At 56.5% G+C, this 19,584-nt stretch overlaps 1 long non-coding RNA gene across 1 annotated transcript; it reads left to right on the top strand.

The window, feature by feature from the left end:
• Positions 1–5,928: 5,928 nt before the first annotated feature.
• Positions 5,929–9,183, top strand: LOC105738913. The gene is made up of 3 exons (XR_001114763.2): positions 5,929–6,245; positions 6,340–6,752; positions 8,233–9,183. It is a non-coding gene; the product is annotated as an uncharacterized LOC105738913 (long non-coding RNA).
• Positions 9,184–19,584: the final 10,401 nt, after the last annotated feature.

Raw genomic sequence — 19,584 nt, 5'->3', positions numbered from 1 at the left:
GCGGGGGCCCCCTCTCCTGCGTCCTGGGCCCGTGGGTCCTGTTGGGTCTGAGCCACATCCGATCACTGGTTTATGGCTCCTGCAGTTGCTGATTCTCCTCCACCGTGGCTGTGGGACAAGCACCCAGGGGGGCTGGGCACACGAGGTGCCTGGTCTCCTTTCTGGAGGGTCTCTGATAAGGACCTCAATGCCCGGCCTTGTGAGGACCCCACTGGGTTCTCTGTGTGTCAGGAATGCTGGTGGGTTTGACAGCCAGTGTCCACTGAGAGGCAGTGTCTGGGGCCAGGGGACCTGGGCATGAATCTCGTCTTTGCCACTGACCTTGCCCCGCCTGGACACCGTTTTTCCGTTTGTAAAGTGAAGTGAGAGCCACTGACGGCCCCTGGGCCTTTCTTCCCTCTGGCCACAGCCAACTGAGACTGTCACCATCCCCGCTGCAGATCTGGGCGTCTTGTGCTGAGGTTGGGTGTGTTGAAAATGGAAACGCGGCCGCCCACCCCGGGCTGTCCATTCCTGGAGCTACATGCGAAGTTCCCTTGAGCCTGAGGTGCTCCCAGCTCCAGCCTCATACCAGAGACCGGTCACCAACCTGTGGTCTGCAGAGATCAGGCGGGACCAAGCCGGGGTCTCCATGGTCAGGCCTGGAAGGCCGTGCTCTCCCCGGACCACCAGGGGCTCAGCCACACTTTCGGGGCCCGGCAAGGAAGTCCATGGGTCACCCCTGGTTCTCTGATCCTGCGCTGATTTAGACTCTGAATCTCTGTACTCAGGAAAGGCTTAGGAGTCGAGAGCTGCAGTGATAAAGCAACCAGGGACCCCCAGCAGGGACTGGAGGGATTCTGAGCCCCCCTGGAGCTGCTGGTGGTCCCGAGGTGCCACGGACATGAGTGCACAGACCTGCACGGGGCCCCTCGGTCTTTGGACCCTGGCACTGTTGGACAGATCTCCCCCCAGGCTGCCCAGCCGCTCGCAAGCGAACAAGGCGAGGAGCCGGAGAGAGAAACCGAGGAGGAACACCTGCCTCTGCCCTGGTAATTAATTCAGGTGAAATTAAAAAAGGACCGGGGTGTCCACAGACGCAGCAGGGAGAGGAAATCGGTTTTCTCCAGCCCAGCAAGAGAGATGTTGCTGTGAGATGTCCCTCCCTCCGCTTGTGGCGCTGTCCCCAGACGCCCGGTGGGGGCCTCTGTGCCCTGGGTACTGTCTTTCACCTTCTCAGGGATGGCTCAGACCCAGGACGGAGCTGGGGCCCCTTGGCTGCCCCATGCACCCTGGGGCTGGAGCTCTGTCGAGGCAATGGTGGACATGGGATTGGTGGCAGGGACCCTGAACCCCAGCCCCACAGCCTGGGGTCAACAAGAAGGTCGTGGTGAGGAGCGGAGGAGCGGCTGGGGGGTCAGCAGCCTCCCTTCCCGCACTGCTCAGCGGGGACTGTGGGGCAGGCTGGTGGAATGCGTCCCACAGGGCAGGGCTTTCCATGGCTGGGAGGCCCCTCAGGGCTTGTGGGCAGCTTCCCAAGGGGCAGAAGCGAGCGCACCTGCTGTTCCCAAGTGCAGGAAGATTCCAGGAGGGCAAGGCCATTGGTTCTGCTCTGAATCAGTCAAGCTGAGCTTGACAGAGTCTCTCTCTGTCGCCCAGGCTCGAGTGCAGTGGTGAGATCTTGGCTCACTGCAAGCTCCACCTCCCGGGTTCACGCCATTCTCCTGCCTCGGCCTCCCGAGTAGCTGGGACTACAGGCATCTGCCACCACACCCGGCTAATTTTTTGTATTTTTTAGTAGAGATGGGGTTTCACTGTGTTAGCCAGGATGGTCTCAATCTCCTGACCTCGTGATCCGCCCACCTTGGCCTCCCAAAGTGCTGGGATTACAGGCGTGAGCCACCTCGCCCAGCTAATTTTTTGTATTTTTAGTAGAGACAGGGTTTCACCGTGTTAGCCAGGATGGTCTGTGCGGTGGCTCACGCCTGTAATCCCAGTACTTTGGGAGGGCGAGGTGGGTGGGTCACGAGGTCAGGAGACCATATAGTTCTCTAAGAAGTAAAAAAAAAACAGCAGAAATCGTCCACACAGAGTAATCGTTACCCACTAACGTATCCACAGCCAATTTTCCTTTGGGCTAGAGGGAAAGAATTTTGCAGAATTTGACCCCCCAAAAAGTGGACGTTGATTCCACAAAGATGGGGATGTTGAGGAGTGAATGGGGTGAGGCCTGCACCTGCCCCAGCGACTGATCTCAGCCTGTCCACAGGTTCCCAAAGGATCCCCATGTGAGAAGCCGTGATCACGAACACGGATACAAATAACTCAGAGTAAATCATAATTTTGTTGTAAAATGCAAATGGAAGAAAAATGAGCTCTGTGAACATAATTTCAGGCAAATGAAAAATTGATTGGAAACGGACTTCGAGGTTAGACCATTGGTCCAGGATTCATGACACTGGATCAATAGTGTTTGCTCTGGAAAATAGTTTTTCACTGAATGTCAACGAACAAAGGCAAGGTTATAACAAAGCTTTTGGAATTCAAATTGTTACCGGGGTCAGCACACCCTCTGCACACGCACACATATGCGCTCAGACACATGTGCACACACGAGCACACACCTGCACACACGCTCCTGCCTGGGGCCAGCTGAGCTCTCCTTCCCTGCCTGGAACGTGCCTCCCCTTCATAGAAACAGGGAGGACCTGGGGTCGCATGGCTGAGCCCGCACTCCAGCTCTTGCTGCTCTGTGGCCCGAGTCTTTGCTTGGTCTCGAATGGGGTTCCCAGGTCCTGATCTGTGCTCCCCGACTTCTTCTGTGTGAGCCCAATAAGCCACCCTCCCCTGGAATGTGTCCGTTTGGAGGAAGATCCCACCGGTGTGTGCGTGGAGCCTCCATCACACGTGAGGGGCACCTGGCACCTGGGACTGGGTTCAGCCACTGTCCCGCCGCTGTCCTGTCCTTTGGCCGCTGGGGGGGTGACTCTGGCCCTCCCCATCTCCCCTGTTAGTGGCCCCCAGGGCCCTCAGCCTCCCTCTCCTCCTTTCCCCTCCCCCGGTTGCCAACTCCCAGCCTGGCCCAGAGGACCACCTGCTCCCAGTGTGGGAGAAGTTGCCGCAGACCTGACCTGCCAGGGCAGGGGTTGGACTCCCCGCCCCACCCAGCCAGGGCCTCTTTTCTGCCCCCAGGTGGGTGCGAGCAGGCTCTCCCCCAGCCACTTGGCTTCTGCAGGGCTGAGCTTCACTGCCCTGGACAAGAACAGACAAGAACCGGACTGAGGCCGTCTGTGGACAGCCAGCCAGGCTCTGCTCGGCCTCTGACCCACCGCCTGGTTGGGCACAATGGCTCCTCTCTGCCAGGGGCTGGGGGCAGCCTGGGCATCCCCCTGAGCACAGATGCCCCGGAATCCTGAGAGGCTCTCCCCTCCCCTGCGCAGTCACACCCGGTTCTTTCAGCAGGGGGCGCCGGGGGACACTGACTTCAGCTTGGAGGAGCTTGTCCCTCTCACGCTCCTCATCTGCCCCGTGAAGCCTCAGCCAGGGGCAGGCATGGAGCCCTTCCCGGCCTCACGGTGCTTCCTGAAGTCGGAATGTGCGTCTTCAAGCTGTTACCGCAGCCCCCTTGCCTGTGAGGAACCCCACAGGGGTTCAGAGCATGCTGCTCTTTGTCCACTAACCAGTGTGGTTGGTTCTCTGAATAGCCTGCGTCTCATGTTTGACCCTCAGCCTGTGCAGCTCCAGCGTGTGCATCTCAGGGACAGAGTTTGCCTCATTCACTGCTGGGTCCTCTGGCCTGACGGTGCTGGGTTCCAGGCACAGGAACCCCAGAAACCTCGAGGCCTGGCCTGGTCTGGCAGGCGGGGCCTCCAGGGAGCCAAGAAACAGGGCCTCCCCGCCCCGGGCCGCCCAGGAATGATTAACGCGGGCGGCTCTGGAGGCTTTATTTCTCCTGGGCTGGTATGGGGGTGCGGGTGGCCGGGGGGCACGGCCCGGGCGAGCACCTGTCTTATCTCTCCCAGGCCTCTCTGGTTTCAGCCTCGTATTTGTTCTGACATTAGGTGGGCGTTATCTCCAGCTCGTGGCTTCTCGATACAACCCCAGATGCTGCTGGGAGATTCTCTGGGGTTCTGGGGCCCTCTGGGGCTGGTTGAGAGGGGACTCACTGCCCACGAGGGGCTTCACCCTCCCCAGAGCCTGAGCTCCAGAGGCCTGAGACACACCACCGCCTGCAGGTGCCATGGGGCTCTGTTTTCTTGTTTCTGCTTCTTTCTTTTAAAAAGGGTGCAGTTTCCTCCCCTAGAGCAGGGACCCATCCGTGGTGGTTCAGAGCTCTGTTGGCTCTTGTCTGGTGGCCAAGGGCTGCCCTGCTCTGGCCTCTGGGATGCACCTGTGGGCTGGGCCTGATTTGGCCATTGGAGTCTGGGTCTTCCATTTCGCTTGGGGCCTGTGTGTTGAGCTTCTCTCCTGGCGAGGTGTGGCCGGAGCCACCAAAGGCCAAGGGTCCAGCGAGGGCTCTTCCTACCCAGGCTGAGGCCTGCGGGCTGGACCCCACCTCTTCCTGCTCCAGGGCCTCCTTCCTGACCCCCTGGCTCTGCTCCCCTCATCTGGCCGGCCCAGAGGCCCTTCCTGTCGGCTCACTAGGCCCTCAGGAGGGTAAATCCAAAACGAGTGGAGACGGGGGCTTGATACCCACAGCCAGGAGCAAAGTGGGCCAGAAACGTGGCAGGTGTCATCAGAAGTCTGATTAGATTCTCCGTGGAGCTGGAAACGCAAATATTGATAGAAGTCGGAAGACTTAGTGATCTCTGGTCAGATATGATGTCACCTCGAACACCTGTTTCTGGACAGAGTTTCGAGAACATGTGATCTGTGTCACATGCTGGCACTGCCAAGGGAGGCTGATAGTGTAATCGCCGCAAGGTTACTGGCCGGGGCCCGAGGGATAAGGAGGACAACATGTGGCCCGGGCAGGCTGTTTGCTGAGCTGCCAGCACCGACCGCTGGGGCCTGGTCTGCAGGACTCACCAAACCCTGCCGTCCCGGTCTGGCCAGGCCTGGCCAGCAGACGTGGGCCAAACAGTGAGCTGTTCTCCGGCCCCCGGAACTTATCTTGAGTCAATAGAAATGCTGGGCAGTTATACAGGCTATTAACAGGGGCCAGGAGACAAGGGCTGCATTCAGGCCAGCAGCCTGGTTTCCAATGAGCTCAGCTGCTCCACAGCTGGGGCCAGGGACAGACTCGCACCCCCACCAGCCAGGCCTGTCTTCCCCACTGGTAAACAAGGGGGCGGGAGACAGGGGACAAGGGACAGGGTGCCGAGTGCCTGGGAGCTGGACACACGGCCACATGGAGGGGCCCGAGAAAGTCCTCACGCCCCAGCAGCGAGGCGCAGGTTCTTGGGCGGGGCATCAGTCAGGGTGCACAGGAGCTGCCCGCACAGGTGCATGTGAACCGGGTGGCACGTGGCCATTTCCTCCTTTTGCAGGACTGACCAGGACATGGCTGATGACACCTGCCCCCGCAAGACAGGGTTTCTAGAAAAACATGCTTGATGGTCAAAAAAAGTTTGGAGTCATTGAAGTGAGCAAGGGTAGTGGGAACCTACACACCAGATCCCAGTATTTCTGGAGTGTTGAGGGCTGCAGGGGACCCTTGCTGTGAGAAACATGCCTGGTGTGGACCAGTGAGCAGAAGGAAATGTCATCCTCACTGCTGCATCATGTCCTGTTTCCTCAGGCAGCTCTGGACCAGATGAAGACCACTAGGGTCAGGCGTGGACACCGGGGGACAAGTGTAGACGCCTAGGGGACAATTTGTCCATTGATTTGGCCACACAGGCCAGTGCTTCTCACACGTTGCCAAATGCAGGAATCGCCTGAGGGTCTTGTGATTTAGGAGGTCAGGGCGGAGTCCTGTGATGCTGGAGCCGCAGGTCCAGGAACCCCACTTCGAGTACCCAGGCTGGGGACGATGCTGGTGTGGGGGAATTGTCACCTCTGAAGAAACAATGTTTCCATTAAGCAGTGCTAGGCTTGCCCTGAAGAGTCCAGGGTTGTGAGAGATGACAATTTGAGGGGCTGCCCCTCTGGAGTGGGAGGGTGGGAGAGCTCACAGCAGAAGAGGCACCCACGCAGGACGGAAAGCATGGAGACCCTCAGGTTATACACTTACCCAGGGCCCTCAACAGCATGGCTCCTTCAGCCTGCACCCTCCTGCCCTGCACTGTGAACCGGTGATGCATTTTAGCACAGAGCCTTCCCTAGTGCCTGCATTTTAGCACAGAGCCTTCCCTAGCGCCTGCATTTTAGCACAGAGCCTTCCCTAGCGCCTGCATTTTAGCACAGAGCCTTCCCTAGGGCCTGCGGCTGGAAAGTCCCTGCACTGGATCGGACGGTATCCCCTCAAAATTCATGCCCACCCAAACCCTCAGAATGTGACCTTTGCAAACACGGTCTTTGCAGATGTAATTAGCTGAGGACCTCAAGATGGAATGATTTCCAGTGGGCCGTAAATCAAATGACAAGTGTCCTTATCAGAAGAGGAGAACAGAGAGAAGCAGGCCACGGAGACATGGAGACAGAGATTCGAGTGGCATGGCCATAAGACAAGGAGTGGCAAGGACCGTGGCCAGCACCGGAGGCGGGAGGGGCCTGGAGCCGACTCTCCCTCGTGGCCCTCAGGGGGACCCACCCCGCCGGCCTCCTCAGTTCAGACACCCGGCCTCCAGAGCCGTAAGACGCTTCTGCTGTGTTAAGCCCTGCTGTGCAGGGTAACGTATTCTATGAGATGCCCAGGAGCCCCACACAACCTTTTCCCTGTTCCTCAGTAACCCTTGGGCGAGGTCGCTGTCATCTTTTTGTGCATTGCACACTCACTGCGCCCTCCCGTGTGCCGGGTACAGGGGTGCCACACAGATGGTGCCGTTCCTCCCTCAGAGGGATTTGTTGCTTTAATAGACACCAACCCTCCTGACGCACAGCCCCTTGGGCCCCTTTTGAGTCCGCTTGCAGGTGCATCGGACGGCTCCCGTGCACCCTGACTGATGCCCCTCTCGGGTCCCCGCATCCCACTGCTGCTCCGCATAGGGGGCTGGAAACATGCTCAGCCTCACTCAGAGCAGCCCCAAAGTGCCAGGCGTTATTGTCTCCAGGGGCAACCTCAGGCCAGTGACAGACGCCAGTCCTGGAGATGCCCCGGGATTCCTGTCCCTCCATAGGGTGGTGCCGAGGTGTGTTTCACAACAGCTCCTCAGGGGTTGCCAGCACGGTGGAGCCCCAGCTGCCTGCAGCAGAATCTGCTCCCCTGCGGATCTTCAGCCCACCCCTTCCCTGTGCTTCTGAGACCACCTCCCAAAGCCCACTCTCCACCGAGCCCTTGCCTTAGGTCCTGATTTTGGCAAATCCAAAGTGAGACCCGTGCTGGGATCCAATTGCTCCCCTGCTTAGGCCAGTCCTTTAGGAGAGGACGTCACGAGGTAGCCAGAGGCAGGGTCTCGGGGCTTCATCCGAGGCCCCTGTGGGAAGATGGCAGGCCCCGAATGGTGGCTGCCTCCAGGAATTTTGCTGTGAGGGAAGCAAAGCATGTGGTCTGTTTCCTACGGAGCTTGGAGCAGCCTGGGGATGGAGGGCCGCCTCTGGGGAGGAGGGGCTGGTATGGGCTTTGGCCATCCAAGCCCCCAGTGAATGATTTCTGGGCACGGACTGTGTGCTGAGCACGGTGCTGGGATGCACTGGGGGTGCACCAGTGAGAGGGGAGTGGAGTATAATGGGGAAAAGGCACCTGGTTCCATCTGGGAATGTTCTGGCTGGGCAGAAGGATCTGGAGGCTAAGACTTGAAGCTGGGAGTTTAAGACCAGCCTGTGCAACATAGCAAGACCTGGTCTCTACAAAACATTTAAAAATTAGCTGGGTGTGGCGGCATGCACTTGTAGTCCCATCTACTTGGGAGGCTGAGGGCAGAGAATCCCTTAAGCCCGGGAGGTCGAGCCTGCAATGAGCTATGATCATGCCACTGCACTCCAGCCCAGGTGACTGAGTGAGACCCTGCCTCAAAAAAAGAAAAAAAAAAAAATTAAGAAAGAAAGGAGATTCTGCTGAAAGCTAGGTTTCTCTGGAAGATGGACTGACTAAGAGAGAAAGTGAAGCTTGGGCTTTGGGAGGTCACAGAGGGAAAGGACTTGAGGCCAGGGTGTGTCCAGGGCTCACAATAGCGGCAAGGATGATGCTTGCTTGTTTCCTGTGTCCCCCAGGGTGCATTTCACTTTTAAACCCTCCCAACAAGCCTGGAGCCCTCTCCTGCAGTGGAGGTAACTGAGGCTGAGAGCACAGAAGGGGCTTGCCTGGGCCATGCACAGCGACCTGCCGTGCTAGAGCCGCTGGGTGCACGGCTCCCACCAGGAGCACCTGGAGGCCTCCAGCAGAGCTGCCCGCCCTGCCCTTAGGACACTGACAGCCAGGACGTGCCCTGGACGCTGCCATCCTCGTCGCACAGAGCGGGGCTCTCGGGGGTCCTGCCTGCCCTAGACCCGGGAAGGTATGGAGGAGAGAGAGAGATCCAGCTCTCCCACCCCCGGCTCTGCAGCCCTGGGAAATCAGCTCATCTTTGCAGCCTCAGTCTCCCCATCTGTGAAAGGGGCTAGCAGTTCTCTCAGAGCAGGTCGCTATGAGGGAGCCATCACCGATGTTGCTGTCCAGCCAGGCACCTTTGGAGGCTCACAGAGCCCACCCACTGCCATGAAAATTGCCACAGGCAGACACCCTTGCAAGACAGCAGGGTACCGGGTTGGGGGCGGTGAGCCTCACAGGGTCTCCTGGCCCCACAGCTCTGTCCAGAGTGAAGGTCGTTGCCCAGACAGCCTGCAGGAGGGCTTTGGCTGGCCTGGCATCCACTGAGCACTCAGGCCCATGGGATTACTCTGAGCCTGGGCTGCCCTGTCCCTGAGACCCAGAGGGACACACAGAGGACACAGGTGTTCAAGTGCACCCTGGCCGCCGACCCGTGTGCTCGCCCCGTGTCCTCTGCTGCGTGGCACGCATCCCTCACCGCTGTTGTCAAACACGCAGCGTCAGGACAGAAACTGTCGAATTGCGGGCTGTTGGCGCCTGCCAGCTCTAGCTGCCAGCCTAGCCTAATTCCTTAATTTGTACTAATTCTCGTGCCATTAACACATCCTTCCTAAAATAACATTGCCTAGAAAACGAACTTGTCTGTGACACTCTTTTTATCAGTTTTTTAGGAAAAAAAGAGTCCCACTGTCAGCGTTTCCAGATGTTTCCCATTTCTTCCCCTTTATTTGCTCTGTGTGTGGCACTAAACTTAGAGGCAGGAGCGCTGGGAGACATTTACAGGGATATCAGCCTCTCCACGGGTTAGATCTGAGCACGCCTCTCTTCTGCAAGGGGCCCTCGGGGTTAACAAGCATCACCCATGAGGGACCAGGATGACAGGCTCCTCCGCTGGTCCAGGGAGGTCCTGAGTGGGGCGCGAAGGCCACAGACGCATCCCTAGCTACGGGGTCCCATGTGTGCTTAGCAGTGCAGATGCCTGCTTGGCCAGGGCAGCAGTCAGATCACGGATATGCCCTCTCCTGACTTGCCCTACGCTCCTCCGGCTTCCTCAGGTCTCCTCCCAAATAAACCACCTGTACAGAAATCCCTACCTCAGGCTCTGCTTTTTGGGAAATCTGGACTAAGACAGCATGTCTGTCTGTCTGTCTGTCTGTTTGCAGACACAGGTGGGCATGGGGCCGGGTGCACACATGTGTGTTTTGTTCACACACGCGCAGGCGGAAGGCAGAATAACGCCCACCCACCCAAAGAGACACGATACGCACATTGGAACCTGGTGTTCCCTTATATGGCAAGAAAGGGCTCTGCAGATGGGCTGAGTTCAAGGCCTTGAAGGGAAATGACCCTGCAGCGCCTGTGGGAGCCCTTGGTCCTGCTGCCCATGGGGCCTGTGTCCACGTGTCAGCCTCTGCACCTGGGGCTGTTTCACGGAGGCCAGGCGGATGCCTGGTGGGGGCTCTGCCTGCGGGCTTCATGTCTGTGGCATTTAGGAGGAAGCCCGGCTCAGACTACCCCACATAAGAAAGGGTTTAAATGGGCTTTTGAGACTCTTAGGTTGGCTGCCAGTGTGGACTTCAGGGTGAATTTGATTCAGCTCTGCTATGTAACCCAGGACCTGGAACCTGGGCCATCTGTGGTGTTGGCGCTGTCCCGGGACAGCTTCCCTCGTTGTGGTGGAGAGGCCCGGACGTCCTCCATGGTGGGGGAGAGGCGCAGAGGTCCTCCACGGTGGGGGAGAGGCCCAGATGTCCTCCACGGTGAGGGAGAGGCCTGGACATCCCCGTGGCAGTGGAGAGGCCTGGACGTCCCTGTGGTGGGGGAGAGGCCTGGACGTCCCTGTGGTGGTGGAGAGGCCTGGGTCTCCATCATCCTGAGAAGCCCTGGATGTCCGCCATAATGATAGAGGGGCTTGGACGTTCCCCATCATGGGAACGATGGAAGCCTGGACATCCCCATGGTGGTGGAGAGGGCTGGATGTCCCCCATGATGGTAGAGGGGCCTGGGTGGTGGAGAACTTTCTACCACAATGGGCCTCCTTCATCGTGGTAGAGGCCCTGGACGTCCCCATGGTGGTGGAGGGGCCCGGGTGTCCCCCCCATCCATGCTGCTCAGGATTGGGGCCTGGGCAGCCAAAGCATTGCCATCTCATTTGCTGAGACTGGGCTACACGCCCATAAATGAGCCAACCCTGGTGGCCTGTGGGTGGGACTATGGTGCTCGGCTTGGACCTGAGTCAGGTGCCCCAGTGGCCAGGGGTAGGATGCTCACCTGGGCACGCTTAGGGGCACAGGAGTGGGGCAAGGAGGGGCCCACCTTCCCTCTTGCCCTCCGCACAGGCTATGTGGTCTTTTTTCTTAGAGATTCCTGTCCTGCCGGCACCTCTGCCATAATCCCAGTATGGCCCCAGCTGGAGAGGACAAAGGTGGCCCCATCCAGGGCACCCCAGGGGAATGTGATGGCCGCTGCACCATGCCCAGTGCCTTCTGTGCACCCATGACCCTTGGTGGGCTATGCAACCTGCAACCAGGGTCTGGAGACCTCTCGAGGGGATGAGGATGGAACAGCAAGAGGCAGTATCACTGCCAAGGGTATCTCTGCCCAAGTCTGGAGGCAGCAAGGCCCCTGCACTCTCTAGAGCAGGTCTGTTGTCCTCTGGTGTGCCACAAATTTCAAACAAGCCCTGACTCCTGGGGCAAGAGCAAAAAGCCACTCTCTTGATTCTTGTGCCAGCTGGTTTTAACCACGTTAGTGTTCCTGTGTGCACACGAGTAAATATGGCATATATGTGCCCTGGGGATGTGAGCTCCTGGGCAGTTGAGCATCTGTGCACAGGCACATGTGTGTGCGTGTGCATGTTTGTGCATGTGTGAGTGAGCGTGTATGCATGTGCATAGACATGTGTTTGGTATGACTGTGTATTTCTGTATGCACATGGGTGCATGTGTGCTTGTGTGTGTGCATGTTTGTGTGTGTGTGTGTTTCTGTGTGCTTATGTGTATGTGCCTGTGTTTTGGCTTACATGTGGGTGCATGTGTGCCTGTGTGTTCATGTGTTTCTGTGTGCATGTGGGTGCATGTGTGTATGTGTTTGTGCCTGCATGTGTGTTTCTGTGTGCATGTGGGTGGACGTGTGCATGTGTGCACATTTGTGTTTGTGTGTGCGTGTCTGCTTCTGTGTGCATGTATGTACATTTGTGTGCATGCATGTGTGCATGTGTGTTTGTGTGTGCATGTGTGTTTCTGTGTGCATGTGTGAACTTTTGTGTATATGTGTTTGTGTGTGCATGTGGGTACATGTGTGCATGTGTGCACATTTGTGTGTGTGCATGTGGGTTTGTGCATGTGGGTGTACGTGTGTGTGTGCACGTTTGTGTGTATGTGTGTGCATGTGTGTTTCTGTGTGCATGTGGGTACATGTATGCATATGTGCACATTTGTGTGTGCGTGTTTCTGTGTGCATGTGGTGCATGTGTGCATGCATGCACATTTGTATGTGTGTGCGTGTGTTTCTGCATGCGTGTGGGTGCATGTGCGCACGTTTGTGTGTGGGCGTGTGTGTGTTTCTGTATGCATGTGGGTGCATGTGTGCATGTGTGTGCGTGTGTGTGAACTGGCTCGGGGGGTAGGGTGGGACAAGGACATTCCTGGACCCGGCGCTTGACAAGCTGCCAGGCCGTCTCCATTGTCATGTCAACCAAATATTTTCAGCCTCCACGCCCAGAAGCCTCCGGAGCTCGCTGTCTCCTCGCCGCTCACACACCCCGGGCCAGACTTCCAAACCGCTAGGCAGATTTTGAGTCCCTTTTTTTAGCTGCTGAATGAAAAAAAATAAGCAAACACAAATCTGCTGATCCCAGGCCGCCTCCTTTTCTGGAGAATTTAATTTCCGAGCTTTGATCTGATACCAGGGCCCAGAGGACTTGTTATTTCTAAATAATAAGCTGAATGTTTGTGCTCCCAGCCTGAACTTTTCTGGTTTGGGGAAAAATATGACTTTCCATAGACGCTCTTTGATGCGGCCAGTGGCGCTGCCGGCTCAGGGATGAAAGGCCTTTCAGAGGGCAGGCGGCGCTGGGCGGGGCGGCCGGGCCGTGGTGCCCTCAGGACAATGCCCTCCGCAGGGGCCCCACCCGCCGGCCCCTCCCTGGGCAAGGGCGGAGCTCGTTCCCCCGGAGCCCCTGTGCTGGGACCTGAGCCCAGGGCCACCTGCATCGCGGCCTAACGTGTCTGGGGCCTCCTCCTCTCTCGGTGACCGCGGGGGTCAGAGGGCGCCCCAGTCAGGGACTGTCAATCCCGGGCGGGTGGGAGGAGGGGGCTCCAGGGCCGCCTCCCCGGTGGGCCCCGTGCTCCATGGAAGGGCTCTTCCTACCAACGTCATGCCTCAAACCAAGGCTGGGGGGCCCCGCTCCCAAGCTGGGGGACACCTGAGCAAACAGAACGGAGAACCGCGGGCTCAGGCTGCAGCGCTGTCTAAGGTGCGGGCGGCACCTGCGCTTCCCCGGGAGGTTAGAGAGAGGCGCCCCCTGCTGGCGGCTGCGGCCCTCGGGTGACCTGCAGGGCTTGAGGCCACGTGGAGATGAAGGAGCCCGCTCCCGGGGTGGGGGCACGCGACTGGGTTCCCCAGGCCCTCTCCACTGGGTGTTCTTGTTGGAGTCCGCAGCCTGCACAGTTCCAGCCCTGGCGGTCTGAGGCTAGGCGAGGGTGTGTGGACCTGGGAGTCCCCGCACCCGGTGGGAGGGCCCAGCCCGCACACCCCTGCCCTGGCACCTGCCGGCAGAGCCCAGCCCACTCATCTCTGCCCCTGGGGCTGTCGGCATCCACAGGACGGCCACACCACACCAGGAAATGATCATTCCAGGTCAGGGCTGGGTGATTGCGGCGCCCTCTCCCGTAACCCCAGTGGTGGGCAACTTCACACTTCGAATAGCATTTCCCCCGGGAAGCGGCCAAGCGTGCTTCCACAGGCAGCGTCACAAAAGGTCAAGAGGCAAACACCCTCCGTCCGCCGCCTCGATAATTAGCTCCTCAGCCAGCCTGCAGAAAAGCCATCAGGCCCGGACAAGCTCCCAGGCACAGCACCCCACCACCCACCCTCTGTCCTGCCCAGTGTCCACACAGGAGCTCCTGACACCCCGGAGGGCAACCCCCAACGCTGAAACACACAGCGGCAGTGGCCTGACCTCTCTGGCACTCTCTGCGTCAGGTGTCTCAGATGGGGACCTGTGAGTCCTGGAACCTGACTCACGGGTCTGTGTCCACCCCTGGGCCAGGTGGGACTAAGAAATACTTTTAAAAAATAAATAGTTTCATTAACCAATAGTTCAGTCACAGGGTGCAAAATTCCAGGCAGATTTGGAAATCGCAAGGAACCCAGTGGGGAAAAAGTAATGAAATCCAAATAAAGGTCAATTTTAGTTAATGCTGGCGTGCCAGTATTACATCATTAATGTGACAAGTGCCCTGTCCTCGGGTAGGATGCTAGGAATGGGGGAAGCCAGGTGCAGGGTAGACCGAACTGTCTGTGCTATCTCCACAAGTTTTCTGTAAATCTAAACATAAAATCCGGTGGATCTCTTGAGGTTAAGAGTTCAAGACCAGCCTGGCCAAGATGGTGAAACCCTATCTCTACTAAAAATACAAAAAAAATTAGTCGGGTGTGGTGGCGGGCATCTGTAATCCCAGCTACTCGGGAGGCTAAGGCAGGAGAATTGCTTGCACCTAGGAGGTGGAGGTTGCAGTGAGTCTAGATTGCGCCTTGCATTCCAGCCTGGGTGACAAGAGTGAAATTTCGACTCAAAAAAAAAAAAAAATCTAAACATAAAATCTAAAATAAAAGTTTCATTAAAAACAGTTGGGAGAGGATATAATATAGGATCTTGTGGGCCATTCTAGGGTTGGATCTTCTGGGCTACTCTAAGGTGGATCCTGTGGGTCACTCTAAGGTGGATCCTGTGGGTCAGTCTAAGGTGGATCTTGTGGGTCACTCTAAGGTGGATCCTGTGGGTCAGTCTAAGGTGGATCCTGTGGGTCACGCTAAGGTTGGATCTTGTGGGTCAGTCTAAGGTTGGATCCTGTGGGTCACTCTAAGGTGGATCCTGTGGGTCACTCTAAGATTGGATCCTGTGGGTCACGCTAAGGTTGGATCCTGTGGGTCAGTCTAAGGTTGGATCTTGTGGGTCAGTGTAAGGTTGGATCCTGTGGGTCACTCTAAGGTGGATCCTGTGGGTCACTCTAAGGTGGATCCTGTGGGTCACTCTAAGGTGGATCCTGTGGGTCACTCTAAGGTGGATCCTGTGGGTCACTCTATGGTGGATCCTGTGGGTCAGTCTAAGGTGGATCTTGTGGGTCACTCTAAGGTGGATCCTGTGGGTCACTCTAAGGTGGATCCTGTGGGTCACTCTAAGGTGGATCCTGTGGGTCACTCTATGATGGATCCTGTGGGTCAGTCTAAGGTGGATCTTGTGGGTCACTCTAAGGTGGATCTTGTGGGTCACTCTAAGGTGGATCCTGTGGGTCAGTCTAAGGTGGATCCTGTGGGTGACTCTAAGGTGGATCCTGTGGGTCAGTCTAAGGTGGATCTTGTGGGTGACTCTAAGGTGGATCTTGTGGGTCACTCTAAGGTGGATCCTGTGGGTCAGTCTAAGGTGGATCCTGTGGGTGACTCTAAGGTGGATCCTGTGGGTCAGTCTAAGGTGGATCTTGTGGGTGACTCTAAGGTGGATCTTGTGGGTCACTCTAAGGTGGATCCTGTGGGTCAGTCTAAGGTTGGATCCTGTGGGTCACTCTAAGATTAGATCTTGTGGGTTGCTCTAAGGTTTTTGGGCTTTGATGTTGGTGTCAGCACAATGACTTTTACTTTTGCAGGTGATGTGTCTCTAGGGACCAAGTGGATGTTGAGATGCCAGCTGGACAGCTATTATACCAATGCAGAAAGAAGGAGATGGTGGCTTGGGTACTAGTGCCAGGGGAGGGGGGAGAAGACATGGTTGCTTGGGCCAAAGGGTGGTGCTGAAGTGGGGAGAAGGGGTCTGATTCCAGGTATGTTTTGAAGGTGAAGCCAGCAAGAGTTGCTGACAGATTCGGTGTGGGGATGAAAGGAAAGGAGAGTCTGGGCTGAGCCCGGGGTCTCGCCTAACTAGCTAGAGGGATGAGGCCACACTGACCCAGGCGGGGAGTGGGGTAGGGCAGTGTAGGGAGGACAATGGGGAGTTTGTTCTGAACATGTCCTGGCTGAGATGCCTGCTGGACTTCAAGGTCAAGAAGCCTCTTGGATTTAAATCTAGAGTTGAGAGGAGAGGTTGTCCTTCAGGGGCCCATATGAAAGCTCCAGGTGCTTCTGAGGGACCCTCCAGTATGATAGGTCTGAGCCCGTCTTTCCCTCTCCGGCACTGCAGGGCTCCCACAGTTCTGCTTAGATTCCTAGCAGCCTCTGCTCAGCCTCTCTGCACTCACCCTGGGCTCCCGCAGTTCTGCTTAGATTCCTAGCAGCCTCTGCTCGGCCTCTCTGCGCTCACCCTGTGATGCTTGCAAACAGACACCCCGGACTGTTGGGATCCTTTCCTCTCCCCGGGATCTTGTCTCTCCAAGCCCTGGCTCTGTGAGCAGTCCTGAACTCTGATTCTCGTCTTCCTGCTGGCACGACAGTGTTGAAAGCTCCTCTGAGCTTCTCGGATTCTCAGCAGACCTCCCTGCTCAGCTTCTCAGCATCTCTGCCCATGCCAGTTATGAGTTTGCGGTTGCCCCAAAGGGTGCAGAAGTTCAGCTCACCTCAACGCGTTTCCCTCCCCCACAATGTCTTGCGCCTTCACGTCTTGGCTGCCTTGGTAACTCTCTGACACATTAAAACACATGTGGTCATTTGTTTTCTCCAACCAGGTTGATGGAAGCCAAAAGCGGACTCCTTTTTATTTTTTTTTGACAGGGTCTTGCTCTTTTGCCCAGGCTGGAGTGCAGTGATGTGGTCACAGCTCACTGCAGCCTCAACCTCCTGGGCTGAAGCCATCCTGCCACCTCAGCCTCTTGAGTATCCGGGACCACAGGTGCACACCATCATGCCCGGTTAATTTATTTTTGTAGAGACGGTGTCTCATCACGTTGTCCAGCATTCCGCCTAGGCCTCCCAAAGTGCTGGGATTGCAGGTGTGAGCCCCTGTGCTCAGGCTCCTCGTTTTTCTTAGAGTTGTGTTTCATTTTATGGATCTATTATGATTTATATAACAACCTCTTATCAACGGGCTTTTAGGCCATTGTAAATAATGCTGCAGTGAGTAATTTCACACATAGACGACCTCACCTGTGTGCAATGGTATCTATAGGATAAGCAAAATTGCCGGGCCAAAGGGCAGAAGCATTTACATTTTTATTGATGTTGCCAACTTGGTGGCCATAAACGTTGTGCTAACTTGTACTTTCATCAGCTACGTACGAGAGTGCCTGCTTCCCCGCAAGTTTGTCAACATCGAGGGTTGCCTGGCATTTTGCTTTTTGCCAGTCTGACTCGCCATAAAATGGAACCTCCATTTAGTTTCAATTTGCGTTTCCTTGTTACCAGTATGGTTGGGCGTCTTTCTATGTGTTAAAATGCCAGTTGCCGGCCGGGTGCAGTGGCTCATGCCTGTAATCCCGGCACTTTGGGAGGCCGAGACGGGTGGATCACGAGGTCAGGAGATCAAGACCATCCTGGCTAACACGGTGAAACCCTGTCTCTACTAAAAACACAAAAAAATTAGCCGGGTGTGGTGGCAGGTGCCTGTAGTCCCAGCTACTCGGGAGGCTGAGGCAGGAGAATGGTGTGAACCCGGGAGGTGGAGCTTGCAGTGAGCCAAGATCGATCCACTGCACTCCAGCCTGGGCGACAGAGTGAGACTCTGTCAAAAAAAAAAAAAAAAAAAAAAAAGCCAGTTGCCCATTTAAGTTCTTTACCCGTGTTTTGATGTGTTTGCTGATCTTTATCTCATTGTTTTCAGGAGGGTTTTTAAAAATGTATTTGGGAAAGTAGCAACTTGTCTACCGTATGAGTTGCTAATACCTCTTCCTCAGCTGGTTGGCTGTCTGTTAACTTTGGCTTGCAGGATTTTAATATTTTTAAATGTATGTCCTACATATTTCTTTTCTATCTTTCTTTTTTTTTTTTTTTAGATGGAGTCTCACTCTGTCTCCCAGGCTGGAGTGCAGTGGCACAACCTCAGCTCACTGCAACCTCCACCTCCCTCATTCAAGTGATTCTCCTGCCTCACCCTCCCCAGTAGCTGGGATTACAGGTGCACGCCACCATGCCCAGATAATTTTTGTATTTTTAGTAGAGATGGGGTTTCACCACGTTGGCCAGGCTGGTCTTGAACTCCTGACCTCAGGGGATCCGCCTGCCTCGGCCTCCCAAAGTGCTGGGACTACAGGTGTGAGCCACCGCGCCCAACCAATGTCCTGCATATTTCTTATTAGGCTTATTCCTAGAAGTTTGTTGGTTTTGCTACTGCTAAACTGTGCTATTTAATCTCATTAACTTTGGTAACTGAGGCCAGAGCTACAGGAAACTAAACAAAGTCAGCCCAACCCAGCAAATGGCAATATCGTCCTCACAATATTGTCGGAATGAAGCTGCCGTGTTGGGTGTTGCAGGGACAAGAGAGAGAAGATTCAATCAGTCCTCGCTAAGTTGTTCAAAACTGATTGAAAAAGACAGAGTGAGACACGAAGACACAGCCTGGATGGGGACAGGTGGGCAGCCCCAGGTGAGGGGCAGGCACCGAGGTCATCACAGGCACTGGTGTTCAGGCCTTCCGGGTGGCAGCAGGGTGGGTGAAAGGGGACTGTGGCCGACAGGAACACGGGCAGAGGACTGGCCAAGCAATTTCTAAGAGAAAAAAGAACACCCACGATGAACACAGGAAAAACACGCCCTCCTCTCCAGTACTTAAAAAAAAATGACACTTTAGTGGCTAACGAAGTGGCAAAGATTTCCTCCAAGGGTGAAACCTTGGGTAGGAGTCTTCAACAGAAACAGAGGCAGGGGGAACGGCCACCATCTCTCCACGCACCCATCCGGGCAGCGGGGCAGTGGGCCGTGACCCTGAGCATGTCCCGCGTGCCAGGCATCGTCTCACTCCGGGCAAGCAGCAGAGAACCAGGCAGGTGTGGGAAACCACGTTCTGGCTGGGGAAGCAGATACCCAAGTCAGCAAGTGAATATGGAAGCGTGAATTGTGACCAACGTCACCCCACAAGAGGGAGTGAACGGGGCATTGAGGGAGGGAATTGTGGGGGATCACGGGGCCGGCGTTTCCTTCACAGAGGGTGATCTGAAGGGGAGGTGGCGTCTGAGCAGAGAGGTGAAGGATGCAAAGGGGCCGGCCGCTTGGAGACAGCGGGAAGGAGAGGTCCAGGCAGAGAGATTAGAATGAGACAAGGCTCTGGTCTGGGAGCCGCGGAAGGCAGGGCGGGCATCCCTCTCTCTCCCCGTGGTCTCAGGGCTTTTCCACGTGCGACAGTTTCACAGCATGGTGGCGTCGGAGCATCCGGACGGCTGACTGGACAGCTGGGGGTTGCAGGTGCCTGTTCCCAGAGACCAGGCTGACACCGATGCCTCCTGGGACTTCAGACCCCACAAGTCACGCAGATGGTTTCTGCCATTGCCACAAGCCCACCCTGGAGGCCAGGCTGGGTCCTGGACCCCACCTTCCTATCAGTCTCTTATAAGAAGAGCCCCTGGCTGGGCTGGGAGATGTCGTTGTGGCCACTGTGGGGCGGCCAGTGGGCAGAGTGAACAGCCAGGCATAGAGGCCAGCAGAGACCCGATGGTGCAGGTGCCTGGCAGGCCGGGATGGGTCAGGTGGACGGGAAGGACAGTAGTATGAGATTCAAAGCACCTGTTGAAAGGACTCATCCTGGCTGCCTGTGCGCCAGAGCTGCATGCAAAGGGCAAGGTGGGCGCAGGGAGACCAGGCAGGACCCTGTCTCACAGCTCCTGCTTGGCCCCCCGGCTCAGGTGAGGAGGGCCACACCTGAGGTCCTCCCCTAACAGGGACCGCACGTTTCC

The sequence above is a fragment of the Nomascus leucogenys genome, chromosome 20 (genome assembly GCF_006542625.1).
Source record: "Nomascus leucogenys isolate Asia chromosome 20, Asia_NLE_v1, whole genome shotgun sequence".
Taxonomy (NCBI): domain Eukaryota; kingdom Metazoa; phylum Chordata; class Mammalia; order Primates; family Hylobatidae; genus Nomascus; species Nomascus leucogenys.
The sequence above is the reverse complement of the archived record's forward strand: the minus strand, read 5'-3'. Positions and strand labels throughout refer to the sequence as shown.